This window comes from Phyllobates terribilis, unplaced genomic scaffold, assembly GCF_046119375.1.
Source record: "Phyllobates terribilis strain yellow unplaced genomic scaffold, ASM4611937v1 Scaffold_377__1_contigs__length_1856515, whole genome shotgun sequence".
Classification (NCBI taxonomy): domain Eukaryota; kingdom Metazoa; phylum Chordata; class Amphibia; order Anura; family Dendrobatidae; genus Phyllobates; species Phyllobates terribilis.
In genome coordinates this window covers 230,741-246,330 of record NW_027363137.1, presented here as the reverse complement: position 1 = coordinate 246,330, position 15,590 = coordinate 230,741, and the positions used below count along the sequence as shown (strand labels likewise).

Sequence of the window (15,590 nt, the reverse complement as noted above, 5' to 3'; positions counted from 1 at the left end):
ACGTCATCCATGTAGCCAAAGACTCTCACATCACTGCCACCTCCGCCAGGAACAGGAACCCCTCTAATCACTTTGTCTTTCCTTATTGCGCTCAGCAGGGGCTCCATGGCGCAGATGAACAGGATGGGCGACAAGGGGCATCCCTGCTTCATTCCGGACTCAAGGGGAACTCCATCTGTTAAAAAGCCATTAAGAGAAATTTGACTAAAACAATTTTTATATAAAATCTTAATACAATTTAAAAGCATATTAGGGATACCCATTCTTTTTAAAACTCTAAAAAGAAATCTATGAGAGACTCTATCGAAAGCTTTTTCAAAATCTAGGGCTAAAAGAGCTACATTTTGACCCCGGTCTCTGGAATACCAAATTACATCCCTTAATACGTTTAAAACCTCTGAAATACTTCTGCCTGGTACACTACACACCTGCTCAGGCCGGATCAGTTTGGCAATGACACTCCTGAGCCGGTCAGCAACCACCTTAGCAAGTACCTTGTAATCAACATTTAGGAGAGTTATGGGTCTCCAATTCGCTAGAGTACTGCGGTCACCTTTTTTATATATCAAAGACACCACTCCTCTCCTCCACGAAAATGGCAACTGTTCAGAAATAAAAACTTCTTTAAAAAGCATAAAAAGGTCCTCTTTTAAAATGTCCCAAAAAGTAAGGTAAAATTCTACAGGTAGTCCGTCACACCCAGGTGCTTTACCCTTAGAGAAACTTTTAAAAACATAAAATAATTCCTCTAAAACAATATCGCGTTCTAAAAACTCCTGGTCTGTAAAATTTAACTTAAAATCGAGATCATTAAGAGCATCAGATAAAAAGGACTCATCAATATACTTTTTACTAAAAAGATGCTTATAAAAGTTAAAAGTAGCATTCAACATTCCCTGCATAGATGTTTCACCCTCTAGATTTGTGATCACTTCTCTTTTATCCTTGACTTTTTTGAAGAAGAAGCGAGAGCACTTCTCCCCCTCCTCCAAGTGCTGCACTCTAGAGTTAAAAATAATCTCTTTCCCCTTTGTGTCTATGCAGTTCTGGATTTCAGTTTTTAGGCTAGCAATATCATCTCCCACCTCCACCCCTAGCTCTTTGAATTTAAAAAGTGTTTGCAGTTTGGTGTTAAGATCACTAAAACATCTTTTTTTCTCTCTGGCTTTACGTCTCCCTGCTTTTATAAAAAACATTCTGACTTTTTTTTTCAAAATTTCCCACCAGGTTACCATAGGGGCATCAGAAGGTTTTTGTCGCCGCCAGGCTTGATATGCTTTAACAAAGTCTTGTCGAATCAGAGGGTCCTCCAGCAGGTAAGTACTTAGACGCCAGAGGCCCCTGTTGACCCTCTGTTCATCCCGGTATTCTAGGTGCACCTCCAAGCCCTTATGGTCAGAAAATATATTTGATGTTAAAACACATTTTACAGGGTTAAAATCATCTGATAGGAAAATAAAATCGATCCTGGAGGACACCCCTCTTCCGGACCACGTGTAACCAGGGTCCGTCGGCAGGAGTGACCTCCACGCATCGCATAATTTAAAATCAGTTATAAAATCTTTCAATAGATGACATGACTTATCCAATTTGCGTAAAGGGTCACCCCCCGCTCGTTGTTCACTAGCACAAAGACAATTAAAATCACCCCCTACGATCAGGGGAGGTGACCCAGTACAGTACAATGGCAATATCCCAAATAAATTAATTCTCTCTTGCTTATCAGGGGGAGCATAAACATTCATTACACGTAGGATAAAACCATTAAATTTAAAATGCACTAAAACCACTCTGCCTGGTACTATTTCTGTGACAGTATTTATAGTAATATTTCTCCCATAACAGAGGAAGCCCACCCCCGCTGACTTGTTGTCGTTGGAGCCAGACCAGATGGAGGGCCCCAGTCTCCAATCTGTCTTGATATCATTATAATTTAGTGCATGTTGTATCCCGCATTCCTGTAATAAACATATGTCAAAGTCAGTGGTTTCTAAGTACTTAAATAGAGCAGCCCTACGAACTGGGCTCTTTAATGACCTCACATTCAGTGAGACAAGTCTTAATGTGGGCATTCATAGGTCAGGGTGGTGGATCTTCCATGAGGACACCTGACTCAAAGCCCTGTATATCAAATTGCTCCAGGACATCTGGGCTAGAGGAACCAAACGACTCGATATTCTGTGAGCCGGCGGTTGCCCCCTCGTAGGTCACGGTTCCCAGCCACATTCCAGGAGACGCTGGGGCTTCGACATTCCGTCTCTTTTTCGGGGCAGAATCCACTAGGTCACTGGTGCAGTCCTCCTCTTCCTCCACCTCCTCCAGGGGGGGAGACTGGTCCATCAGGACAAGATCAGCAACACAGATTTCCTGATGTTCGCCACCTAGAAGCAAAGCCCCCTCATCTGGCTGGCTAATCGCCCTGGAAGATCCTGAGGCCATCGCTGCGTGGTCCCCTATAGCCAACCGCACAGGGGCACCACCCTCCAGCCCAACAGGATCGGTATCGGGAACCATCGATACGGAGGATACCCTCCCAGAAGGAGGACCCCCCCGCTCCGGTCCATGCGAGGTCCGCCCATCGTTAAGGGACTTCGATGCAGGGGCCGCCCCAGAGGGGCCTCCGGCTCCCTGCTCCATCCCAGCCTTCTCGCCCTTCGAACCACCCTCCGACGCCGGCCTGCCAGTGAAGACCGGTGGGCGCATCGGCTCAGCTTCAGAAGATGCAGCTTCTGCGTAGGTCCTGGTCCTGTTGGAGCATCCTCGGAACATGTGCCCCGCCTCACCGCAGAGATTACATTTCCTCCCAGCGGGACAGTCCTTCATTAAATGTCCATAACAGCTGCAATTATTGCAGCGGTCTACTTTCCTGCCCGTGCAGGATGTTTGGGTATGACCCATTTGTCCACAGTTCCTGCAACATACTGGCATTCCAGGATAAAATAAGTAGCCTCTGCTCTTACCGATTACGAAGGTTGAGGGAGGGTGTAGCATTCCTCCCACTCCACTAAGGTCCCTCTTTAGACGGGCCATATACCTTCTCTTGCCGCACCAGAAGCCTACCGCGTTCTTCACAGTACCCAGGTATCTCAGATCATCACAATAGCGGGTAAGGTAGGTCGAGATGTCTGCAGCTTCCACAAAGGGGTTTGGGAAATGCACCACGATGGGGATCTCGTCATAAGCATACAAGAGACAAAAGGTTAGTCCATCCAATTCATCTAAGTAGTTTTTCTCGTTTACCTTTTGTACGATTTGCTGACAGCATCCCTGGCTCTTGAAGGTGATGGTGTAAGTCCCCTTGTACTCGTTGTCCTGGAAGTAGAATATATCTTCCTGCCGAAACTCCAGAACTCCAAGAAGAATCCTATGGCAGATGTAGTCCAAATTCTTCTCCATCCTCGATGCTGCTCCAACTTCAATCCTCACGGTGTTCCGCATCCGGGCATCACCCGATGAATATGTGAGCGTTGCCGGCATCCTTCACTCAGGAACGTACCGACTCTTCTCTCTGAAAGGCGCAAGCCTTCATGGGATCCCTTCCCGTTGCTCCCGGACTAATCCTTCCTCCCAATAGCAGCAGGGGGGTTAAGTCCCTCCGAAGAGGAACGATCCCCCCAGGCCGAGAGAAAGGGTACCAAGAGCACCTCACAGGCAAGACCACACAGGTAAACCTGATAGATCGTGCCAAAAGGCCGAGAAGCGATAACCAGAATTGGTTTCGGCCTACGGTGCCACCCTCGGATCCTGAAAAGTCCATTTGTGGAGATGGCCACCTGGACTCCCGTTAAGAAGACATGTTGTCAACCTCTAGATCCCTTACATGCCTGCACTTTTCGGCTTGCTGCTGCAGCAATCCACGCGTTTTAGATCTGCATGACTCCAACTATTTTAGCACAGCACCCTCACCCCCTGCTGTTCCCACCCGCCTCAACACCGGTGGAAGGGAGGAGAACCAATTAAGGGGGGGATAAGCAGCTGTCTACCCTTAGCAGGAGTGTTGCTGATTACTTACCTTTCCTGCTGCTGCTGGCTGTCCAGCAGCAGACTGAAGGTGGCTGCTGCCGTGCGCAGGTATATTAAGGCTCAGAGCCTATTATGACACGCGCAGCCAGTGTTCCATTGCCACATTCCATCTACTGCAGGCAGGATACCTGGCTGGTTGAACGGCACTGAGAAGCTCACAGAGACTGCCATAAGCAACAGTTTAAAAGAATGCCACAGACTAATCAACCAAACTTTTGGGTTGGGTTATTTTTTATAGTCTGCAGGCGTTAAATGAAAGAAGTCAGTGTTCCACCAGAGGGAGACAACGTTTCAGAAAAGGCATTGGAGCAAGCCAAAAAAGACATTTTAAGTTCAGCAGAGTAACCAGCGCACATACCTGTTAGCTCAGGTGAGTTTAAATGGCTGCTGTTGATAACAAGGGCATTTGCTAAATAGATGGTGTGTGTGCAACAATATACTGAAAGAACAATTATATTGTGCAGCTTATCTCACCACCTGTAATTAGTTAGGTGAAAGCTCCAAAATGCTTGCCTAATATGGCTGTTTATCCAAAAGGAAGTAAAGAGGGAGAGCTAGATAGATAGCATTGCATTACAGTACATGGCTATGCAATGCAGAGTTGCTGAAGTTGAACCAAAATGAGTTTGTCATCTGGCTTCTGCAACTTTTAACATGAAAAATACAATGAGGAGAAGAAAAGCAAAGCAAAAAAGTCCATCCAAAAATCCGACAAACAAGCAAAAGCAACAAAAAGCATTGAATTCAATTCTTTTTGATTTTAGAAACTGCATTAAAGAATGAGTGCACTGGTCCTGGAAATGCTGCAATACCAGGTCAATGCGTGGAGTGGACAGAGCAAGCTCTTTTACCATCTCCCTGTTTTAAAAATCCATTTAATATATGGTCCCCAGATAGGGGACGTATCAGATATTAAACTGATAAGAACAGATACTACACTTGATCTTAGCCAAAAGGCCGAGAAGCGATAACCAGAATTGGTTTCGGCCTACGGTGCCACCCTCGGATCCTGAAAAGTCCATTTGTGGAGATGGCCACCTGGACTCCCGTTAAGAAGACATGTTGTCAACCTCTAGATCCCTTACATGCCTGCACTTTTCGGCTTGCTGCTGCAGCAATCCACGCGTTTTAGATCTGCATGACTCCAACTATTTTAGCACAGCACCCTCACCCCCTGCTGTTCCCACCCGCCTCAACACCGGTGGAAGGGAGGAGAACATTTAAGTTGGGGACGAGCAGCTGTCTACACTTAGCAGGAGTGTTGCTGATTACTTACCTTTCTTGCTGCTGCTCGCTGTCCAGCAGCAGACTGAAGGTGGCTGCTGCCGTGCGCTGGTATATAAAGGCTCAGAGCCTATTATGACACGCGCAGCCAGTGTTCCATTGCCACATTCCATCTACTGCAGGCAGGATACCTGGCTGGTTGAACGGCACTGAGAAGCTCACAGAGACCGCCATAAGCAACAGTTTAAAAGAATGCCACAGACTAATCAACCAAACTTTTTGGGTTGGGTTATTTTTTATAGTCTGCAGGCGTTAAATGAAAGAAGTCAGTGTTCCACCAGAGGGAGACAACGTTTCAGAAAAGGCATTGGAGCAAGCCAAAAAAGACATTTTAAGTGCAGCAGAGTAACCAACGCACATACAGTGGTGGCCAAAAGTATTGGCACCCCTGCAATTCTGTCAGGTAATACTCAGTTTCTTCCTGAAAATGATTGCAATCACAAATCTTTGGTATTATTATCTTCATTTAATTTGCTTGCAAGGAAAAAACACAAAAGAGAATGAAGCAAAAATCAAATCATTGATCATTTCACACAAAACTCCAAAAATGGGCCAGACAAAAGTATTGGCACCCTCAGCCTAATACTTGGTTGCACAACCTTTAGCCAAAATAGCTGCGAACAACCGCTTCCGTTAACCATCAATGAGTTTCTTACAATGCTCTGCTGGAATTGTAGACCATTCTTCTTTGGCAAACTGCTCCAGGTTCCTGATATTTGAAGGATGCCTTCTCCAAACTGCCATTTTGAGATCTCTCCACAGGTGTTCTATGGGATTCAGGTCTGGACTCATTGCTGGCCACCTTAGAAGTCTCCAGTGCTTTCTCTGAAACCATTTTATAGTGCTTTTGGAAGTGTGTTTTGGGTCATTGTCCTGCTGGAAGACCCATGACCTCTGAGGGAGACCCTGCTTTCTCACACTGGGCCCTACATTATGCTGCAAAATTTGTTGGTAGTCTTCAGACTTCATAATGCCATGCACACGGTCAAGCAATCCAGTGCCAGAGGCAGCAAATCAACCCCAAAACATCAGGGAACCTCCGCCATGTTTGACTGTAGGGACCGTGTTTTTTTCTTTGAATGCCTCTTTTTTTTTCCTGTACACTCTATGTTGATGCTTTTTCCCAAAAAGCTCTACTTTTGTCTCATCTTACCAGAGAACATTCTTCCAAAACGTTTTAGGCTTTCTCAGGTAAGTTTTGGCAAACTCCAGCCTGGCTTTTTTATGTCTCGGGGTAAGAAGTGGGGTCTTCCTGGGTATCCTACCATACAGTCCCTTTTCATTCAGACGCCGACGGATAGTACGGGTTGACACTGTTGTACCCTCGGACTGCAGGGTTGCTTGAACTTGTTTGGATGTTAGTCGAGGTTCTTTATCCACCATCCGCACAATCTTGCATTGAAATCTCTCGTCAATTTTTCTTTTCCGTCCACATCTAGGGAGGTTAGCCACAGTGCCATGGGCTTTAAACTTCTTGATGACACTGCGCACGGAAGACACAGGAACATTCAGGTTTTTGGAGATGGACTTGTAGCCTTGAGATTGCTCATGCTTCCTCACAATTTGGTTTCTCAAGTCCTCAGACAGTTCTTTGGTCTTCTTTCTTTTCTCCATGCTCAATGTGGTACACACAAGGACACAGGACAGAGGTTGAGTCAACTTTAATCCATGTTAACTGGCTGCAAGTGTGATTTAGTTATTGCCAACACCTGTTAGGTGCCACAGGTAAGTTACAGGTGCTGTTAATTACACGAATTAGAGAAGCATCACATGATTTTTCAAACAGTGCCAATACTTTTGTCCACCCCCTTTTTTAGGTTTGGTGTGGAATTATATCCAATTTGGCTTTAGGGCAATTGTTTTTCTGTTTTTTCATTGAAGACAAATTAAATGAAGATAATAATACCAAAGAATTTGTGATTGCAATCATTTTCAGGAAGAAACTGAGTATTATCTGACAGAATTGCAGGGGTGCCAATACTTTTGGCCACCACTGTACCTGTTAGCTCAGGTGAGGTTAAATGGCTGCTGTTGATAACAAGGGCATTTGCTAAATAGATGGTGTGTGTGCAACAATATACTGAAAGAACAATTATATTGTGCAGCTTATCTCACCACCTGTAATTAGTTAGGTGAAAGATCCAAAATGCTTGCCTAATATGGCTGTTTATCCAAAAGGAAGTAAAGAGGGAGAGCTAGATAGATAGCATTGCATTATAGTACATGGCTATGCAATGCAGAGTTGCTGAAGTTGAACCAAAATGAGTTTGTCATCTGGCTTCTGCAACTTTTAACATGAAAAATACAATGAGGAGAAGAAAAGCAAAGCCAAAAAGTCCATCCAAAAATCCGACAAACATGCAAAAGCAACAAAAAGCATTGAATTCAATTCTTTCTGATTTTAGAAACTGCATTAAAGAATGAGTGCACTGGTCCTGGAAATGCTGCAATACCAGGTCAATGAGTGGAGTGGACAGAGCAAGCTCTTTTACCATCTCCCTGTTCTAAAAATCCATTTAATATATGGTCCCCAGATAGGGGACGTATCAGATATTAAACTGATAAGAACAGATACTACACTTGATCTTAGCCAAAAGGCCGAGAAGCGATAACCAGAATTGGTTTCGGCCTATGGTGCCACCCTCGGATCCTGAAAAGTCCATTTGTGGAGATGGCCACCTGGGCTCCCGTTAAGAAGACATGTTGTCAACCTCTAGATCCCTTACATGCCTGCACTTTTCGGCTTGCTGCTGCAGCAATCCACGCGTTTTAGATCTGCATGACTCCAACTATTTTAGCACAGCACCCTCACCCCCTGCTGTTCCCACCCGCCTCAACATCGGTGGAAGGGAGGAGAACCAATTAAGGGGGGAACGAGCAGCTGTCTACCCTTAGCAGGAGTGTTGCTGATTACTTACCTTTCCTGCTGCTGCTGGCTGTCCAGCAGCAGACTGAAGGTGGCTGCTGCCGTGCGCTGGTATATAAAGGCTCAGAGCCTATTATGACACGCGCAGCCAGTGTTCCATTGCCACATTCCATCTACTGCAGGCAGGATACCTGGCTGGTTGAACGGCACTGAGAAGCTCACAGAGACCGCCATAAGCAACAGTTTAAAAGAATGCCACAGACTAATCAACCAAACTTTTTGGGTTGGGTTATTTTTTATAGTCTGCAGGCGTTAAATGAAAGAAGTCAGTGTTCCACCAGAGGGAGACAACGTTTCAGAAAAGGCATTGGAGCAAGCCAAAAAAGACATTTTAAGTGCAGCAGAGTAACCAACGCACATACAGTGGTGGCCAAAAGTATTGGCACCCCTGCAATTCTGTCAGGTAATACTCAGTTTCTTCCTGAAAATGATTGCAATCACAAATCTTTGGTATTATTATCTTCATTTAATTTGCTTGCAAGGAAAAAACACAAAAGAGAATGAAGCAAAAATCAAATCATTGATCATTTCACACAAAACTCCAAAAATGGGCCAGACAAAAGTATTGGCACCCTCAGCCTAATACTTGGTTGCACAACCTTTAGCCAAAATAGCTGCGAACAACCGCTTCTGTTAACCATCAATGAGTTTCTTACAATGCTCTGCTGGAATTGTAGACCATTCTTCTTTGGCAAACTGCTCCAGGTTCCTGATATTTGAAGGGTGCCTTCTTCAAACTGCCATTTTGAGATCTCTCCACAGGTGTTCTATGGGATTCAGGTCTGGACTCATTGCTGGCCACCTTAGAAGTCTCCAGTGCTTTCTCTCAAACCATTTTATAGTGCTTTTGGAAGTGTGTTTTGGGTCATTGTCCTGCTGGAAGACCCATGACCTCTGAGGGAGACCCAGCTTTCTCACACTGGGCCCTACATTATGCTGCAAAATTTGTTGGTAGTCTTCAGACTTCATAATGCCATGCACACGGTCAAGCAATCCAGTGCCAGAGGCAGCAAATCAACCCCAAAACATCAGGGAACCTCCGCCATGTTTGACTGTAGGGACCGTGTTTTTTTCTTTGAATGCCTCTTTTTTTTTCCTGTACACTCTATGTTGATGCTTTTTCCCAAAAAGCTCTACTTTTGTCTCATCTTACCAGAGAACATTCTTCCAAAACGTTTTAGGCTTTCTCAGGTAAGTTTTGGCAAACTCCAGCCTGGCTTTTTTATGTCTCGGGGTAAGAAGTGGGGTCTTCCTGGGTATCCTACCATACAGTCCCTTTTCATTCAGACGCCGACGGATAGTACGGGTTGACACTGTTGTACCCTCGGACTGCAGGGTTGCTTGAACTTGTTTGGATGTTAGTCGAGGTTCTTTATCCACCATCCGCACAATCTTGCATTGAAATCTCTCGTCAATTTTTCTTTTCCGTTCACATCTAGGGAGGTTAGTCACAGTGCCATGGGCTTTAAACTTCTTGATGACACTGCGCACGGAAGACACAGGAACATTCAGGTCTTTGGAGATGGACTTGTAGCCTTGAGATTGCTCATGCTTCCTCACAATTTGGTTTCTCAAGTCCTCAGACAGTTCTTTGGTCTTCTTTCTTTTCTCCATGCTCAATGTGGTACACACAAGGACACAGGACAGAGGTTGAGTCAACTTTAATCCATGTTAACTGGCTGCAAGTGTGATTTAGTTATTGCCAACACCTGTTAGGTGCCACAGATAAGTTACAGGTGCTGTTAATTACACGAATTAGAGAAGCATCACATGATTTTTCAAACAGTGCCAATACTTTTGTCCACCCCCTTTTTTAGGTTTGGTGTGGAATTATATCCAATTTGGCTTTAGGGCAATTCTTTTTGTGTTTTTTTCATTGAAGACAAATTAAATGAAGATAATAATACCAAAGAATTTCTGATTGCAAACATTTTCAGGAAGAAACTGAGTATTATCTGACAGAATTGCAGGGGTGCCAATACTTTTGGCCACCACTGTACCTGTTAGCTCAGGTGAGGTTAAATGGCTGCTGTTGCTAACAAGGGCATTTGCTAAATAGATGGTGTGTGTGCAACAATATACTGAAAGAACAATTATATTGTGCAGCTTATCTCACCACCAGTAATTAGTTAGGTGAAATCTCCAAAATGCTTGCCTAATATGGCTGTTTATCCAAAAGGAAGTAAAGAGGGAGAGCTAGATAGATAGCATTGCATTACAGTACATGGCTATGCAATGCAGAGTTGCTGAAGTTGAACCAAAATGAGTTTGTCATCTGGCTTCTGCAACTTTTAACATGAAAAATACAATGAGGAGAAGAAAAGCAAAGCCAAAAAGTCCATCCAAAAATCCGACAAACAAGCAAAAGCAACAAAAACCATTGAATTCAATTCTTTCTGATTTTAGAAACTGCATTAAAGAATGAGTGCACTGGTCCTGGAAATGCTGCAATACCAGGTCAATGCGTGGAGTGGACAGAGCAAGCTCTTTTACCATCTCCCTGTTCTAAAAATCCATTTAATATATGGTCCCCAGATAGGGGACGTATCAGATATTAAACTGATAAGAACAGATACTACACTTGATCTTAGCCAAAAGGCCGAGAAGCGATAACCAGAATTGGTTTCGGCCTACGGTGCCACCCTCGGATCCTGAAAAGTCCATTTGTGGAGATGGCCACCTGGACTCCCGTTAAGAAGACATGTTGTCAACCTCTAGATCCCTTACATGCCTGCACTTTTCGGCTTGCTGCTGCAGCATTCCACGCGTTTTAGATCTGCATGACTCCAACTATTTTAGCACAGCACCCTCACCCCCTGCTGTTCCCATCCGCCTCACCGCCTCAACACCGGTGGAAGGGAGGAGAACCAATTAAGGGGGGGACGAGCAGCTGTCTACCCTTAGCAGGAGTGTTGCTGATTACTTACCTTTCCTGTTGCTGCTGGCTGTCCAGCAGCAGACTGAAGGTGGCTGCTGCCGTGCGCTGGTATATAAAGGCTCAGAGCCTATTATGACACGCGCAGCCAGTGTTCCATTGCCACATTCCATCTACTGCAGGCAGGATACCTGGCTGGTTGAACGGCACTGAGAAGCTCACAGAGACCACCATAAGCAACAGTTTAAAAGAATGCCACAGACTAATCAACCAAACTTTTTGGGTTGGGTTATTTTTTATAGTCTGCAGGCGTTAAATGAAAGAAGTCAGTGTTCCACCAGAGGGAGACAACTAGAGATGAGCGTTGTTCTACTCGAACTGTTCGCCAATCTCAAATTCGAGCTGTTTTGGGCGGTGTTCGAGCCGTTCGGCGAACACGAACGATTTGAGAAAAATTCGGCTGTTCGAGGTTATGTTCGATAACTGTTCGTGCACCAAAATCATAACTGGATTTTTTCTCAGTAATGATGAAAATAAATGTTTATACGCAGTTTGAGTGTACAGCGGGGTGGGGGGAGGGGCAGGGGATGGATCTCTGCAGGAATAATGAAGATCTCCATTTTTTTTTCTCTTTCCCGCATTTACAGTGGGAGGTGCAATCTGTCAGCCTATCAGCAGCGCACACACGGAGCGAAGTGATTTTTTTCACACAAGCAAGGGCATGTGTCATTGGCAGTGTATGTCACATGTCCTTCATGTCCCTACATCCATCATGGTGGGTATATGCCCCCCCTCCATCCATCCTGGTGGGTATATACCCCCCCTCCATACTGGTGGGTATATACCCCCTCCATCCATCCTGGTGGGTATATGCCCCCCCTCCATCCATCCTGGTGTGTATATGCCCCCTACATCCTGGTGGGTTTATGCCTCCTCCTCCATCCTGGTGGGTTTATGACTCCTCCTCCTCCATCCTTGTGGTTTTATGCCCCCATATATTCAATGCAAAGGAAAAAAAAATCAAAACAATAAACGCTTCTACTCACCTTCCACGTTTCCATGCAGCGCTGTGTCTGTGTTGCCTGAAGATGTCGGCGGTGATAACAGCAGAGAAGCTGAGATCACCGCACGGCGCCGCCACAGATACTCACTCGAGGCCTCCACTCCCAGGCATTTCCTCCCCGGCAGCTCCTGTCATGGCACGCTCTGACTGAGCAGTGCGTGCAACGACAGGGGGAATGTACAGCTTACACTGCAGGCTCCACAAAGATGGCTGCAATCTCCTCCCACGGCTGCGGCCTGAACAGCCAAGGGGGCGTGCCCAGGTCACAGCTAGAGGCAGGAGGAGCGGCCTCTAATGTTAGAGATAGGGTCGGTGACAGACTACTGTCTCTTATGGCCAGGGCTGCCGTAAATGAGGTGTGTAAGAGCGCTTCTTACACCCCCCCCCCAAATAAAAATGGCAGCCCCTAGTGGCCAATGTAAAAATAAATAAATAAAAAACTAATAAAGTGGTACATTTAATTTTGTATTAAAAATAATTGATTACATAATTATTAATACAAAACATAAAATCGTGGCCCCTTCCCTGTAAGAATAGCACATGGCTCTTTTCACGTCTGGTTATTTCTCTAACAGGTAGAATATGCTCCGTTATAGACCAGGGACAGGTTTACAGCTCTATTTTTTGTGGACGATTGATCTGTAAATCAGAACTGAGACCGGTCCGATTTTCATCCGATTTGTAGATAAAGATCATCTATTGAAGTCAATGAGTCTGTCAGAAAAATGGCCAGAACCAACCATGTTGCCTGTACTGCCTGTTTTCCAGTGTCTATAGGCCGGGCAAGCGAGGCTAGGAAACCTTTAGCTTTTTACTTTACATATAAAAAAATATGCCCCACTGAGGAGAAAAACTGCCACACTGACCAAAATCAGATGAAAATGAGAAAAAAACACTGATTAAAACCTGACATGTGAACGGGGCCTTAGGCCTTAATCAGATGTCAGTGACTTATCGTATATGCAAAAAATGTCTGAAAGTGGTCAGTTTTTATCTTCAGCGTTTCATCAGCTTTTCTTGTATGCAAAATAAATCCATAAATTGAGAAGCTTCTCCTATGGTAACAGTGTTATCACAGACAGCACATGGATGGCAATGCCAGCTGTCAGCGATGTCATGGACCCATAGATCTGACTGGAGAATTTTCATCAACCACTAGGATAAAAAACGGACACTACGCGGTTTTCAAAAAAAAAATGACATGTGGACGACTCCACAGATTATATTGTGTATGTGATCTATCCGTAACAAATATGGAGAGGACACAAACATGAAAAACAGACGTCTGAATGAGGCCAAAGATATATGTGTACACCCTGATAAGGGAGCGAGAAATATCTATTTCAGATTTGCCAATGAGTCCATGGCAGAAAATTCCAGTTAACCCCTTTATCACCTCAGGTTTTTCCGTTTTTGCGCTTTTATTTTTTGCTCCCCTTCTTCCCAGAGCCATAACTTTTTTATTTTCCCGTCAATATGGCCATGTGAGGGCTTGTTTTATTGTGGGATGAGTTATTCTTTTGAACACCACCATTGATTTTACCATATTGTGCACTGGAAAATGGGAAAAATATCCAAGTGCAGTGAAATGGCAAAAAAGTGCAATTCCACAAAAGTTTTTTTTTTACCATGTTCAGTAAATGCTAACACTGACCGGCCATTATGATTCTCCAGGTCATTACGAGTTCGTAGTTACCAAACATGTGGAGCTTCTATTTTATTTAAGTGGTGAAATCAAAATTCAAAGCTTGTAAAAAAAAATAATCATTTTTCCGAGTCCCGTAGCGTCTCCATTTTTCGTGATCTAGAGCCGGGTCAGGGGTTATTTTTTGCGCACTGAGCTGACATTTTTATTGATACCGTTTTGGTGTAGATATGATGCTATCATCGCCTGTTATTACATTTTAATGCAATGTTGCGGCGACCAAAACAACTTAATTCTGGAGTTTTCTTTTTTTTCTCGTTATACAGTTTACTGATGGAAGTCATTCTTTTTATATATTGATAGATCGGGCGATTCTAAATGCGGCGATACCAAACGTGTATTTTTGATTGTTTTATTTTGAATGGGGTAAAAGGGGGGTGATTTGAACTTTTAAATATTTTTTTTTACTTTTTACATGCTTCAATAGTCTCCTTAGCAGACTAGAAGCTGTGATCTTCCGATCGCTTGTGTTACACAAATGGCCGCCTGAGGCAGCAGATGCGCAATTGAGACCTCAGTAGCCGAGATCTCAGGAGACATTTGCTTGGTTTGGCTTTCTACTTCTTTATCTAACTGTATTGCCCTCTATATCATCCATTCTGTATGGACTGCTCTGTACTCATATTGGACATTTATGCATTTAGTAGGGCTTAAGGGGATTATTGTGCTTGTTATCCATCAAATCTGTAGATGCGCTCACTAATTAGACTTTGTTTAAGGGAATTTTAAAGTATAATATTGATAACGGTCCTGCATAGTGACAAGATTATGTTACAGGATTCTGGACAAATGTACAGTGCCAGTTATTCAAGGGTTAATTCTTTGGAACACTGAGAGAGACTTTCTAGCCAGTGAAACACCAGTAATGAACACCTGTGGTAACTACGGAAACTGTGCTGATGTCATAAACACTTACATCTATGATATAGAAGATGATTCCGGAACCACAGGTCATTCAGCCGTATGAAGCGCCGTACTTGATGTGTCTGGAGACCTGGAGCTTCATCACTCCACAACATGTAAGGGAGGAAGGGGATACGGCCTAGCCAGCCAGATCAGCCATACCGCCTAGCCAGCCAGATCAGCCATACCGCCTAGCCAGCCAGATCAGCCATACCGCCTAGCCAGCCAGATCAGCCATATCGCCTAGCCAGCCAGATCAAACTAACCCTAGCGATCAATGGGGTGACAGATGTTGCAGCCAGATCTCCCTCACGTCCGGTACTAGTTGCCTTCACCTTTATGTGTACGGCCTGGAGATGTCGCATTAGACTTCTCCATATGGTGCTCGCACAGAGCACCTACTTTGACCTTTTCCATTACTGTCTGTTTTCTCATGATGTAATGTGTAACTTGTGTGACTATGTGATGTCACTGCTATCATATCTATAGTGGATGTATATCATGTCTCACTGTGCTGTTACTTGTTGGCACTATCCTTCTAAGCCCGAGGGATGGGCAAGTCCTCCAGCCATGGTTCCCTAGAGGTTTCCTCCACAGGGGGTTTTCCTCTCCTGAGTGCTGACGGATGATTCTTCGTGAGTCGGAGGTTTGCCATTTTCAGTGTCTTTTTCATAGCAATTGGCTGATTCTAAATTTCAGACACTGAATGAAATAATATGATTTGTAATAAAATTTGGTCTATTTAACATTCACTAAAAGTGTTTTGTGCATTTCTTTCACAATCTTGGGTTGGTGGGATTTTCTTGGGAAT

At 44.4% G+C, this 15,590-nt stretch overlaps 3 non-coding genes across 3 annotated transcripts; all 3 read right to left on the bottom strand.

Annotated features, from left to right (window-relative positions):
* Positions 1–4,801: 4,801 nt before the first annotated feature.
* On the bottom strand, positions 4,802–4,992 carry LOC141223715 (U2 spliceosomal RNA). Its single transcript, XR_012291276.1, has one exon. It is a non-coding gene; the product is annotated as a U2 spliceosomal RNA (small nuclear RNA).
* A 2,734-nt stretch (positions 4,993–7,726) lies between these two features.
* LOC141223735 (U2 spliceosomal RNA) lies at positions 7,727–7,917 on the bottom strand. The gene has a single exon (XR_012291295.1). It is a non-coding gene; the product is annotated as a U2 spliceosomal RNA (small nuclear RNA).
* Positions 7,918–10,653: 2,736 nt separating this feature from the next.
* Positions 10,654–10,844, bottom strand: LOC141223713 (U2 spliceosomal RNA). Its single transcript, XR_012291274.1, has one exon. It is a non-coding gene; the product is annotated as a U2 spliceosomal RNA (small nuclear RNA).
* Between the last annotated feature and the right edge of the window lie 4,746 nt (positions 10,845–15,590).